We start from the raw sequence: 15,508 nt of genomic DNA, 5'->3' as shown, positions 1-15,508 counted from the left end.
TCTGGATGAACTTGGATGGACAAGTGAGTTATTATGGTCCGGAACATAATAACAGACTTGTCCGCACGAGGGAATTCAGGGGAAGTCACGGGGTACATTAATAGGTAAAAATGACAACATATGTGTAAAGTATATAATATTATTTATGCGTGCTAATGTGTATATATATATGTACATATCTTGTGGATACATGTATTGAGAAATAGGACCCGGATAAGGAACCGGGGGAATAAATTAATAAAAGTACCGAGGATGCTGAAATTTCTAGAGCATCGGTTGATGATAAGTCTGGCTTATCGGGCCATAGTTATGATATTACCAAGTTAGATCTCCCGTTTGACATTAACCAGAAATATCTAGTAACCGTCACTCCCAACCAAAATTGATAAATCCCTTACCCTACCAACACCGGTACCGTATATCCTAATAACCCCATATGTTCACCCGAACCGCCGACCCTCACGTATGGACGAATCTGTACCTGAACCCATTCCTATTCCATTAAGGTAAAAAAAAAATATAAATAAATAAATAAAAAATAATAAATAAAATAATAATAATAATAATAATAATAATAATAATAATAAATTTGATAATAAATGAGCAGATAAAAGTAATATATATAAATATATATGTGTATCTCTCACTCTCAAACATATGAGACATACCACCTCCAGATCGAGAATTACCGATTTTAGTGAACCTAGAACGCCTTAGGACATTGACTGAGCAAGTGATAGAGTTTCCCATAATAGTAATTGATAATATTTGAAGGCAACATGGGTTGCGCGATTACCTTGAACCTTGCAACTCCCTATGTTATCCTTACATCCGTTAGATGCCTATACCCATGAATACTCGAATAGAATGATTACCCATACACAAAGAGGTGTTGGAATCATTATGACATAGTTGGTTGTTCGTTCGTAGGTGGTATACCGTGTATGCCGGGTATACAAATGGACACGGATATTATAACTCCGTGGTACGTAATCGTTTGGTGCTCACGGTGAGCATGTATCGGTTATACTGACATGCAGAAGGATATTGAAATCAAGCATATTAAACATTAATCTTTGTTGAGAAAGATCTATATGTCAGTTGGTGACAAGGGTTATGAAACATATTTAAACGTTAACCGACGTCAGGTTAAGTCTATATGTTATTATATTTGTGGGACATATATACTAGATACTGGTATGTGTAATATGTATGATAATATTTGGTGTGTATGTGTACCTGCTGTTATGATTGAGCTGGTAACGAGTTATACGGTGAGATTAGTATTGATTACTGCGTACGGGATGGGTACGGCAGAATGACATAAAAAGAGTAACTCCAATGATGGAGATTGATATGATTCAGTTGATTGCTCAAAGATAGCAGATAATGATACCGAATGTTGTATCACAGATCACTGCTAGTGTTGATGCAAATGTGATCGCAGAATTATAGATCGAGCAATCACATGATTATGAATATTTCAATTCTTAGTGTTATTACTAAGAGTGATAATGTCCCACCGAATACTAATATGACTACAAGTATTAGTTATAAACTAAACATGAATAGTAGTCGTAATGAATTAGATCCGGTATGAAGGATATGTTTGTTGGTTGTGTTAAGGAAATTATTAATAGTTTGCTGATGGTAAATGGAGGAATAGATTAGCGAGTGGATAGAAAAGATCGAAATGGTTGAGGTTATTGGTAAGAGTCTAGAACATTGTGTAGCGAAATATGCTACAGATATGTTGGTAGATTATGTTGTATCGTGATGGAACACGATGGTACAAAATTATAGTTAGAAAATTATTACTCAGATGATATGGTCGGAATTTAAAATTCTTGTGCTAGAGCACTTTTATTCGAGTAATTAAGTTCAGAAATTGGAAACCGAGCTATGGAAGATAGAAATGTTGTGTGCTGATCACTTAGAACACGCTAATCGTTTGAAGAAATTGTCATGTCTGGTAACATGGCTAATTACTCCTGAAACTAAGCGAAGTGAGCGCTATATTGGGGACTAACTCCATCGATAAGGAGTATAGTCAATCCTGTAAAATATACAACCTTTGGAAGGGTTGTGTCACAAGCCAGCATTGATATATTTGACTCCATGGGAAGCGGACTGGAAGGACGTTAGGTAAGACGTCGAGTGTTAAAGAAGAGAAATGATAAAGGTATAGTGCATGATAGGCTTCTGAATAAGTAGGTATGTCCTACAACCCAGAATTATACTAAGACTAGTTCTGGTGTGAAAACATGAACCGCATGAAGGGTCCTTCCCTAAGTGTGGAAAATATGGTTATCGGCAGGAAGAAGAATGTCGAGTGATAGTAGGCCACAGGTGTGGTAAAGATGGACGTAATGCCCCAATTGTAGAACCAATTGAAGCCATGTGAACCGGCAACCCCAACCCATTCGTGTACAACCACTCCGAACCCAACAACTTCAATAACAATCCATCCAAAGAAATCAAATTATGCCAAACGGTTGTACTTGCTATGAATGTGGCAGTACAGAACGTTTCAAGAGAAATTGCCCAAAGTTGAACCAAGGTGTCGTTGGAAGACTAACCTCATGACAAGCATCAACCTCTGATCAAGCAAGGAGCTGTGCTTTTGTGAGTAATTCGAATAAAGCACGTCGTGATCCAAAGGTGGTATTAAGTACGTGGTAGTTTTAAATCAATAGACTTCAGTGACATTTTTACGGTCGCCGATAGGAGTTAGTTCCTGTTAACCTCCTATCATTTGGAAAGATACCGATTAGTGAAACTATAGAACCCTATACTGTAGAATCGCTAACGGTAAACCCCTAATGGTTAACTAAATTGTTTGGAAATGTCCTATTATTCTGAACGATTAACCTTTCCTTATTGACCTACAACCAGTAAAGTTAAGAAGTTTTGACGCAATAGTTAACATGGATTGGCTAACTCGACATGAAGCTGAAATCAAATATGAAAAGAAGTTGATTAGAAGCTCTCTTTCGGACGATGAAGCGATTAGACACAGAGAAAAGTGTACGATTTAAAAGAAAACATATAGAAGATATCCCGGTGGTACGCGAATTTCCACAAGTTTTCCCAGAAGAACTTCCTGGATTACCGCCAACCCGACGGGTCGAATTCAGAATCGATTTAATGCCTCAAGCTGGCCTTGTTGCTAAAGCACCCTACCGACTTGCACCAACTGAAATGCAAGAATTATTGGATAAGGTTTTATACGACCTAGTTAGTCACCATGGAGTGCACCAGTGTTATTTGGGAAATGAAGGACGGAAGTGTTGGGATATGTATGGATTAGGGAGAATTGAATAAAGTGACGATCAAAAATAGGTATTCACTTCTTCAAAGTAAATGATCTGTTTAACCAACTGCAAGGGGCGATTTATTTTAGAAAATTGATCTTAGATATAGTTATCACTAAATGAAAAATCCAAGAGGAGGACGTTGCAACAACAACGTTTCGGACTCGCTACGGCCATTACGAGTTCTTAGTTATGCCTTTCGGGCTAACAAATGCGCCGGCAGTGTTCATGGACCTCATGAATCGAGTCTGTAAACCCTACCTCGACAAATTCGTCATCGTGTTTATTGACGATATTTTGATTTACTCGAAAAGTAAAGAAGAGCACGAGCAAAACTTAAGAATAATTTTAGAGCTTCTGAATCAGGAAAAGTTGTATGTAAAATTCTCCAAGTGTAACTTTTGGTTACAAGAAGTGCCATTACTCGGTCACGTAGTAAACCATCAAGGAATACACGTTGATCCGAGTAAGGTTGAAGCAATTAAGAATTGGCAAGCGCCTAAATCGCCAAAGGAAATCCGCCAATTCTTAGGCTTAGCTGGATATTATCGTCTATTTATAGAGAACTTTTCCAGCATCACCCAACCTTTAACTCTCCTGACTCAAAAGGATCGAAAGTATGAATGGGGAGAAGAGCAGGAAACGGAGTTCAAACGTTAAAGCAAAAATTGTGCGAAGCGCCGATTTTAAGTCTCCCCGATGGAGACGATGGTTTTGTCGCGTATTGTGACGCATCGCGTAGAGGGTTAGGATGCGTGTTGATGCAGAATAATAAGGTTATAGCCTATGCTTCCCGACAGTTAAAAGTACACGAGAAAAATTACACTACTCACGACATAGAACTGGGAGCGGATTATCTTCGCGCTTAAAATCTGGAGACATTATCTCTACGGTACGAAGTGCACCATCTTCACCGATCATAAAAGTTGCAGCACATATTCGATCAGAAAGAACTGAATATGAGGCAACGAAGATGGGTCGACTTGTTAAGCGATTATGACTGTGACATCCATTATCACCCCGGCAAGGCTAACGTCGTAGCCGATGCCTTGAGTAGGAAAGATCGGGTTAAGCCATTACGAGTGAGAGCACTAGGGATGATAGTCCAGTCGAACCTTTCGGACCTGATTCGAGTCGCTCAACGTGAGGCGTTGAAAGAGGAACAATTGGAAAAGGAGGGACCTTACGGCAATGAGAAGAATTTCGAACAGCGCGGGGACGAAATTCTCTATTTCAAAAATCGGGTTTGGGTCCCGACCCTCCATGACCTTCGTGATTTAATCATGGACGAAGCGCATAAATAGAAATAGTCATCCTACTTCCATTATTGGAAGGCGGGGAAGGAAGCATCGAGAGCTTGAAGCTTTCTATGGGTGAAGTAATTATCACCAATTTGTTAAATTGAAAATGGGCGTCACTCAAGCCATAAGATTTGAATTGATTCGAGAATCAACCAATCGGAATTATAATATTTAAGATAAGTTGAAAGCAGCGCGAGATTGGCAAAGGATTTATGCCAACATTCAAAGAAAACCATTGTCACTGGAAAGAGGTGACAAGGCATTTTTAAGGCATCACCTTAGAAAGGTGATATGAGGTTTGGCAAAACCGAAAATAGCTCCTTAATATATAGGACCTCATGAGACTATCCCCATGATTGGTCATTTAGTTGATCGATTATAGTACTCCAGGGGCTAAGTACTATACATGACGTTTTGCCATGTATACGGATTGAAAAGCACCTAAGCGATGAGGCAACGAAAGTACCAGTAATGGAGGTACTCATAGAAGACATGCTTGATACCATAAATAATTCTGTAGAGTTGGTAGACGGGAAAACTAAACAGTTTGGACATACCAAGCTTTATTGATTAAGATTAAGTGGAATTCACAGCGAGGACCAGATTATACCTGGTAACGCGAGGGTGAATTCTGAAGGAAAAACCCCCACCTGTCTCTCGGAAGGGGATAGTGGGCGTGTAAAATTTCGAGGACGAAATTTCTTAACGGGGGGAGAATGTAACGATTCCGACGAAACCAGGTATACTCTAACCGGTAGACAATAGTTACGTTATATTTAATGTCGGGTACATGAATTGCCATAGTAATTATACGAGAATACATGGTTCACTGTATTGATTGTACGTGAATATATAATTCATCGTATTGAATATGCGATGAATCGATAGATAGTTATTGAAACCCGAACGAATCGAGGGTCCATTATTGACGATATCTAAAATATTTAGTGATTTTATGAAGCATTAATGCTTCAGGATAAGTAAAGTACGGCACAGAAAAAGAATTTCGATTTAATGGTACGTCGGTACATTAAACGAAACCTTCAATACAAAACCGAGCAAGAGACGATTGATCAAGCCGAAAAAAATGCGCAATTATTAATAATATGATGTTTTAAGTTAATAAATGTCATGGTTTAAGTTTTTTTTAAAGTTTTTAAATCGGTTTTATATAAATTTCATTTTTAAGCCGAAAACGACCGTTTTAACCTCGTTTTAAGCCGAATTAGACATTTAACCGAAAAACGAACTGAACCAGATTATCCAAAACATTATCCGGATTACGAGAATCCAAATATGTGGCTAGAAATGGAAAGGTGGGTCCCACCCCACCTTCCTCTCAATCCGATCGGAAATAATAAGGGTATAACCCTTTTGTTATTTTTTTTTCTAATCAACCATGGCATCATTCATTCTTCCTCTCCACAATATCAACTAAAAACCGAGATTTTACCAAGAAAACCGAGGTAAAAAGTCGAGTTATTTACGTTTCCATCTTCGTTTCTTGAGTTTATTTGCAAGAAAATGAGGTTTCAAAGATGAAAACCGATTCTTGCATGATCAAGTGATGTATACGGGTTATACAAGGGATCTTGGTCCAAGAAAGGAGTTCAACGAACCAAAAACGAATTTTTACGGTTCAAACTTTAGTTTTGAAACAATAGCCGAAACTATAGTGTAAGAGGCTTGATCGTGAGTGTAACTTGCTTGGTATTGTGGTATGTTGGTTGTAGGTTCTGTGTTTAGTGGTAGATAAGGCGGAAAGACGAGTTTGTAGCTTGTAGTGGCGGAAAACAAAAGGTATATTCGGTTTATGTTCGATTATGGATTTTTGGACAGATTGTGGATGGTTTAGAGTTAGGTCATGAAATTTTACAGAGGTGTTAAATACATGAAAATATGAGTTCTATGAATTTTTGGTAATTTTTGGACAAAGGATGAATATTTGGTGAATTTAATGCTCGGTTTTGGCTAAAAATGGTGAAAAATACTTAAATATCATGAAAAATTCTGGAAAATTTCAGATAAGCTTTTATATCATGTAAAAGTCACACACAAAATTTTAGGTCCGTTGCAGAAGTCCAAGTAGACTTTTCGGTTAAACGAGTTCTAGGGTTTTCTAGCTCGGTTTTAGTGAAAATGGCATGTAAAAGGAGATTTTGGTTCTGGAAAAATTACAGGGGACTATGTGGATGGCAGGGGTCATCCAGGAAAAATTTGGGATTTTTCTAAGTTCGTTTGATATTTACGACATATTTAGTGTTTAAATGGTGTTTAAAAATAGATAAATAAATTTTAAATATAAAAATTAATTCTGGAAATATTTTTTATAAATTTCCCCACTGTCAAAATGTTATTTGCGCAAAATCTCAAGATCCGAGGATGAACGGATATTTATTTGGAATAAAAGTGAACTTTTATAATATAAAACGCGTAAACCAGCAAAGTTCGGGTAGACGAACTGACTGGTGTATAAAAACCCTAAAAATGAACTATTTTCATATAACTGAGTTAAACAAGTAAAAATAAATCATCCGAAAATAATTCGGATGATTTGGGTAATTTTAAACGATTTAACAGTTTTCGGTGCACCAAAGACGGAAACGGGTCCCGCGGCCAATCAGGGCGTCTAAACCGAGCTCTAATTTCAAAAATTTAATTAAATTATCAGTCAACCACTATTTTCGGGTCGTGTGTGACCAAACCCATTTTTGAAACGTAAAGACGGATAACCGTGCTAGGCACGCAAAACGGGAAAAACGACTAATAGAAATTTGGCTACTGAACTCTAAACGATATCACAATCTGAGTCCAGAGAAGTGTTTCTGGGTTAACATTGCCCCCGGAATGGGTACAGTACTGGGTTAACAGTGTCCCCAGATGTACCGGTTAACACAGTTAAAGTTATATTAATAGTGATTGTATAGTAACGATCGTAAGGATCATATTACAGATTGGACATGTTATCTGATAATGACTGTTGTTACCTGCTTGCATGTGCTAAGGTGAGTTTCACGAGCCCCTTTTTCTGAATTGTTTTTAAATATTTTCCCGGGGCGGAAAGCATGTTACTATTGAAATGTTTAAGTATATACTGAACGCATGGATTTGCGTGTAATTATAAATATTTGATTGTACGGGAATCGTACGGAATGGGTACAGTACTGGGTTAACAGTGTCCCCAGATGTCCCTAGAAGTATTTCTGGGTTAACATTGCCCCCGGAATGGGTACAGTACTGGGTTAACAGTGTCCCCAGATGTCCCTAGAAGTGTTTCTGGGTTAACATTGCCCCCGGAATGGGTACTGTACTGGGTTAACAGTGTCCCCAGACGTCCCTAGAAGTGTTTCTGGGTTAACATTGCCCCCGGAATGGGTACTGTACTGGGTTAACAGTGTCCCCAGATGTCCCTAGAAGTGTTTCTGGGTTAACATTGCCCCCGGAACGCGTACAGTACTGGGTTAACAGAGGTTTCACTTATGGGCTCAGCATAATTACATCGATAATATTATATTATGATATGGATTTATCATGGTTTACTCAAATTGTGAAACTCACCAACTATTCGTAGTTGACCCGTTTTCTCACATGCTTTTCAGGTACAATTAAGATGAAGTGATTGCTTATGTGCTAAGTGCTTGATGTGTGTAAGATTTGCGTGCGGGATGTTAGGATACATTATAATAAATAGAATTATGTATCGTATTGTTTGATTTGTGCATCACCTAGACGGTAATGAAACACGAGATAATGTAATTTGAAGTATATTAATGTATTCAGTTTTCTTTATAAACAATGTGGTTGATATCAGAGGTGTCTGTTGCATCCCGTTTACGTTTTCGCTGCGGTTACGGGGTGTTACAGATTTCTTCCTCCTCACCTAATCACACTACGTTTCCCGAAACTATAATCTTAATTTCCTAATCGTTACCATTTCATGAGCTGTGACACACTAGTTTTGGAACTTGCACTAACCACCCGTGCCGACAAGTAGTGGGGACCCGCACCCGAATGGTGACTTAAGAAAATATTCTTTATAGTCATGGAGCCGGGATGACTCGGCAACATCAATTTACCTTTATGGCATGAGAAATGGTAACTCCAGTAATGGGAGTACCGAATTGATACAATACTATTGTAAAGAGATAACGATTAAGAAACGATCCACGAGAATTCCGTATACGGAGCTGGAAAATCGGGTACATGACCATATGGTGCGTCTGGAAAACTTATGGTTGTATACCACCCAAGAGAACCCCACGTTAATGTCTATTTGAATCCTACATGAAGACGTAGAGGCTAACATACACGAATTAGATGACCACTCTTATGTGTTCAAACGGAATCATTATTGTAACATCCAATTTTGAGGACACATATATGTGGACTCTTCCTGATCATTCTATCCTGTATAACTTCAGCCCCTAATTATTACTATTTTATTGTCCATAACAGAGTTTTAGTATACGACTAAATGGACACTTCAATTCATATATATGTTAGCTCGAATATGGAAGACACTAGGGTGACCATGCAAAACAGATTCTCATTATGGGTGCACATGTAATCATAATGTGCAATGCATGAGAATCCTGGTGAATGCTATGATTCGAGTATATGTTTTAATTAGTCCATGTTCATAAGTTAGTTAATCGATATTCAATCTTCACATAACAAAAAAATGCATTAGGGTAACCATGACCACACTCTACGATATAACAATCTATACCGTCGTCTAAAATTCCACCCTTTCATCGTAATTGGTTAAGACAAAGAGCCATAGGCAAACAAAAATTTTTTGGATACTTTGTTAAGATCATTCCTCAATTTTTCGAGTCTCTGTACCCAAGTCGATCTTGAAAACCATTGTGATGTATTTTTACGTAGTAAAGTAACAGTAAATAATTTTCTCTCATAACCTATGCCTCCATTACTTTTATGTGTTCTCCCTGTTATGACACAAGTCAATTGGTAACTCCACTACCTCACTCCATCCAATGTTTATGAAACGCTTATAGTAATTTTACTATAAATGGAGTAACTCGACTTCTATATGGCCATCACACTGTATGACATATATACAGTATGAAATAAATTTTCTCATTACCTTTGTAAATGGATTCACACCCTTCAAAGTAAAATTTTTTGCATACACCTCCTAGTAGCTTGTAACAATTGGGACTCTCTTCGCACGTGCAATCATTACCATCGTCGAAGAGATAGTCTTAAAAAAATGTCTAACATTTCGCATATACTTTGCTTTCGTTGGAGCATTACACCAAGTGTCGAACTGTTATAAAACACACTTGTTGTCTCCATCGTCTTGTGCATTACGCTAATTTCGGTAACTTTCACTTTCTTTCTTGACGGTTGTTGTTTGCAATATGTTCCTTGTGTATATAGGCATTCCGACAATGTTCTCTAATCATCATTTTAAATAGTGTTAATCGCTCGGACAACATATCGATTCACAGCCATTGATAAATTTCTTCATTCATCATGATAATAGGAACCACTACATGCTATCGCAATGATTGCCAAGTGGTCATACCTAAATTAGACATAAAATGATTACATCCTTTGATATTTATCAACCTCTTTACGTATCAAGCTCGTCTATTTTTCTCTTGTAAATCTTTCGGTATGATTTTTATCAAAATTAACCCTAACCGCTCATACGTTGATCTTTATATGGTAGTCAAGCTCTAAGCACTTTAACATGGTCTTATTTAAGATTTGGAGCTAGATTGATATCAAGAAGTTCCTAAACAAAACTTCCATGGATAACTTCATGCTAACAAATTCATACTCTTATGCTCACATCATGTTTACATAAACACCCAAGTTTCCAAACTTTTTATAAAGGATTCACATATTACATATTTTCTACGTTAGAGATTCAAAACCCTATTTGATCAAGACTATCGTTTTTATGCGAATACGTTGTCTTTTAAACCTAAATTTTCAGGAACGTCATCCAGGTTTACAACAAGACTACGATATAATACTTATCAGTTTTGCTAAAACTTTGGGGTAAAAAAAAGGGGCGGTTTTACGAATTTCCATAAGAACTATGTGTTGGACTCGGTCTGCCCAAGACACATATTATTATTGATGTGGCTAGTACGTTATGATCCAAGTCGGGTCATACCCAATAACAAGCTAGACAAACACCAATAATATTTGTTTATATATGATATGATCATAACAAACAAATATTAACACTTGAGTTATTTGGAAAGGGGTTTCTAAATACATTGTACTTGTGAAATAAATAAATCATATGGATCATTTATACTTTGAGAGAGAGCATTCCATAGTGTTATTTAAGATGGTTAAATAACAATATGTGAATAATGGTTACCAAGCATGTTACCTATATTGTGTTATATTTATTTTGTGAAATAACACAATGTAAGTTTTATGATATAAAACTTATTTAAAAAAATATATAAAATTTGAAATGGGTGAGAGGGTGCCCCCCCCCTTTTACTCTCTTACACATTTTATTTTATATTATTATGTTTTCTTTAGTGGAGACATGCATTGGATGTGAGTGGGTGCCATGGGTGGTGCTTCCATTAACTCCCTAACTCTCTTTCATTCATTCTTACAACATTTTTGCAAGTAACAAAACATTCATCTCTTCATTTTCTCTCCCATTTTCGGCCATAAGGAAGAACATCAAGGAGGAGTTGTTTTTCAATTGAATCCAAGCTAAACAAAGGTGTATTGTCGGAGGCTTGGGGTATGCTAGCTTGAGGAGCTTCCATATTCAAGTTCTTGCCTTTCAATCATTCTTTCCACCCGGTTTTGGTTTACTTGAAAGGTAATTTAACATGCATGAACTTATAGTGACATGCATGTGTTTGATAGTATGTATTTCGTATATGGATCCGGGTTTGGGTTTTGCATGTATAAAATTGGTTTTATACACCATAAACTAACAAGATTTAAAACATTTATCTGCTGCGTTTTTGGTAAAAGTAAGGTTTTATGACTTTTATAATCTTGTTAAAACCCAACAATGGCATCAAGAGCCGCTTATACGGATGCATGCTTCATTAAACCCGAATATTTTCGGGTTTATGGTTGGGTTTTACCATATGGCCGAAAATTTTAGGGGTTTTGGTTACCCCATGATTTTTCAAGGTTATGCTTTACATGCATGTGGTAATATTGAAAAGCTAAGTCATTTGGATGATTGATTGTGTTGTTTGGACAAAAACCCAAAACTTTCGGTTTGGTTGTTTTTTGGGCCGAAAGTTTGAGGGAAAAAGGGGAACCATATTGGTCTTGTATTATTGCACATTTGGATGTGTATTGGATGTTCATAACCTAGCCATGGCCTTATGTTTGGTTGAATGATTGTGTTGATGTGTTTGTTCATTCAAGTGGTTGTTTGTTCATTCGATATGGTTGTAATATTTTTTTGGGTTTGTAATCTATTTATTCATTCATTTGGTTTGTAATAATAAGTAGATTAGATGCATTTCTTTTACTAGAAAAATGTATTAGGACATATTTTGTAAAAGAAGATGCAAGGATAGAAGCCCAAATAAAGTGGAGACCACAACACGGGGGTGAACACTTGGAGCATTTGGATGCGGGATCAAGTGGGAGTTCACCGACACAAGATTATGTCCTTTCGGGTCCCTTAGGAAAGACCTTTTTGACACACTTGTCTTCGGTCAACAAGTGTAGTCAACATTAGGAGGCTATGGTTATGAACTTGTGGTTGTATGTTTTATGCTTGCATGGTTGATTTTCTTTTGTTTGTGTTATTGCAATATGGTTTGCTAACTACTTAAAATCAACAACTAGCATAAAATTGGTTCCTTAGAAATCGTTAGGTAATAATTTTTTTTTTATTAAAGTATAATGATTTCATAATAAATTGGGTTTTATTAATAGGAATTTTGAAAATGGGTTTTTCAACTTAATACCATACATTTGAATGCATGCAAATGAAAGGTACATAAAAGCTTTTCCAATCTAGAATTTAGAAAACTAAAATCCCTTTTATAAAATTAGTCGAACACCATCCTTTTATACAACACTCGAATCACTTGGGAACTCGATATGGGATAAAGGTCACCTAACCATGTTGGAGGAAACTTGGGAGTTTGAGGTGAGTTTACCATATAAGTGGGATAAAGGTCACCTAACCACTTGTATATGTAAACTCACACGTGTGTATAAGTAGGACGACTTAAATTGGAAACCATGTGAATAGGGTCACCGAAGCATGGTATACAATGGTGTTGATGGGATTAAACATGCCAACTAAACATAAGATGTTTAACCGATCCCATAAAACTAGAAGTTGCAAAGGGTTGCAACTGTCAAACGTTGACTACCTTGTTAATTTAAATAGTAGGATAAAGGTCACCTAACTACTATTTGAATGTAACGTTGGGTTCTAGATTTTAATCATTAATTGTCTAGGAGACATAAAGGGTATTAACGATTAAAATTAATTATTGATATCGAAAATACTAAAATTGGGCTTTGTTATATTTGTAGATGGCCGCAATCAACAATCTACCTAACGTTATTATTCCACCCGTTAACAACCTATCACTAAGATCCATTCTCGATAAGGATCGTCTAAACTATACCAACTTTATGGATTGGTATCGAAACTTGAGAATCGTTCTCAAGCAAGAAAAGAAATATTACGTGATAGACGAGCCTATTCCCGAAGAACCTAGCATTGATGATACCGATAACTATAACAATTGGGTAAAGCACAATGAGGATTCCGTGCAAGTTTCTTGCCTCATGTTGGGAACTATGATTCCCGAAATTCAAAAGGATTTTGAACTTCATGGGGCATACGACATGATCACCCAACTTAAAGAAATGTTCCTTACACAAGCTAGGGTGGAACGCTTCAAAACGGTTCGAGCGCTTCATGCATGTCGTATGGAAGAAACCCAATCCATTTCCTCCTATATGCTTAAGATGAAAAGCCACATTGATCGTCTCGAGCGCCTTAATTGTCGCGTCTCAAACGAGTTAGCCACGGATTTGATCCTAAATGGGCTAACCAAGAAATTTGAGACTTTTGTTATGAATTATAACATGAATGGGTGGGACAAGAGCATTGGTGAGCTTCACGCAATGCTCAAGACGGCTGAGACGGGAATGGGTAAAAAGGTTTTACCCGTTCTCACGATCAATGAGGGAAGCAATAGGAAGAGGCATCACCCGGAACCTAAGGCAAAGGTTGCCAAAGGTAAGGGACAAGTCATGGCTAAGTTCAAGGGAAAGGCGAAAGCGGGACCACCCAGACCAAAAGAAAAGAAGCCAAAGGTTTGTGCGGAGGATCCGTGTTTTGGATGTGGGGAGATAGGGCATTGGATGAGAAATTGTCCAACCTATCTAAAAGAGTTGAAAACTAAGAGGGATGCGGGGCAATCCTCGGGTACAACTTTCATGATTCATGTTGATCTTAATATTATTTCCTCTAACACATGGGTATTGGATACCGGATGTGGAACTCATATTTGCAATTTGTTGCAGGGGTTCAAAGGAAATGAAGGATTCAAGAAGGGAGATATTAGTCTCTTCATGGGCAACGGAGCAAAGGTTGTTGTCGAAGCCCGAGGGACTACATTTTGAAGCTTCCAAATGGTTTGGAAGTTATTTTAAATAATGTTTTGTATGCTCCTAGTTTGACTAGGAATATTATCTCCGTTTCCTTGTTAAGACAATATGGTTATGATTTTAAGTTTATGGATGATTGTATTTATGTTTTCATGAATGATGTATTTTATTTTAAAGCAATGCCATCTAATGGCATTTATGAATTAGTTCATGATACACATCTTATGATAACATGTTGTACCAATCAAGCACCAAAAGACTCAAAATGGATTTGAGTAAGACTTATCTTTGGCATTGTCGTCTTGGTCACATAAATAAAGATCGCATACATACACTTCAAAAGAATGGTCTTTTGGAATCAAGTGATGATTCATTCGATAAATGCGAGTCTTGTATGTTAGGAAAGATGACCGAGGACCCCTTTGGTGGAACAAACCAAAGGGCAAAAGACTTATTAGGTATCATACATTCGGATGTATGTGGTCCTTTTAAGGCAATGACAAGGAATGGTGAAAGATACTTCATTAACTTTATTGACGACTATAGTCGTTATGGGTATGTGTACTTGTTAAGACACAAAGATGAAGCTTTTGAAATGTTCAAAATCTTCCAAAATGAAGTACAAAATCAACTCGATAAAACCATCAAAGTACTTCGTTCGGATAGAGGAGGTGAATACCTAAGTGATGCATTCCAAGATCATCTTAGAAGTTGTGGGATCATCTCACAACTTAGTCCACCCGAAACACCACAACACAATGGTGTGTCCGAGAGGAGAAATCGAACTCTATTAGATATGGTTCGATCTATGATGGCTAGAAGCACATTGCCTCTATCATTTTGGGGTTTCGCTTTGCTCTCCGCGGCCCGTATTCTAAATATGGCCCCAACCAAGAAAGTGGACAAGACACCTTTTGAAATATGGAATGGAAGGGCTCCATCATTAACATATTTAAAGGTATGGGGTTGTGAGGCTTATGTCAAGAACAACACCCAAAACAAACTTGAAATTCGGTCCACTAAGTGTATCTTTGTAGGATATCCCAAGGACTCCATGGGATATTATTTCTACAACCCAACCGAGCAAAAAGTGTTCGTTGCTCGAAAGGCCGAGTTCTTGGAAACTAAGTTCCTTATGGAAGGTACTAGTAGAACAGTGGAACTCGAGGAGGATCGAGAACCACATGCCGATACATGTTTGGTTGACACTAGCAATCAACAAGAGGTTGTTGAGAATGATGAAATGGTTGATCAAAACACACTAAACGTTCGCAAATCCGG

This window comes from Bidens hawaiensis, unplaced genomic scaffold (genome assembly GCF_021521415.1).
Source record: "Bidens hawaiensis isolate Kalapana, Puna unplaced genomic scaffold, B.hawaiensis_p1.1 tig00054195_1, whole genome shotgun sequence".
NCBI lineage: Eukaryota > Viridiplantae > Streptophyta > Magnoliopsida > Asterales > Asteraceae > Bidens > Bidens hawaiensis.
This window is presented reverse-complemented; position numbering follows the sequence as displayed.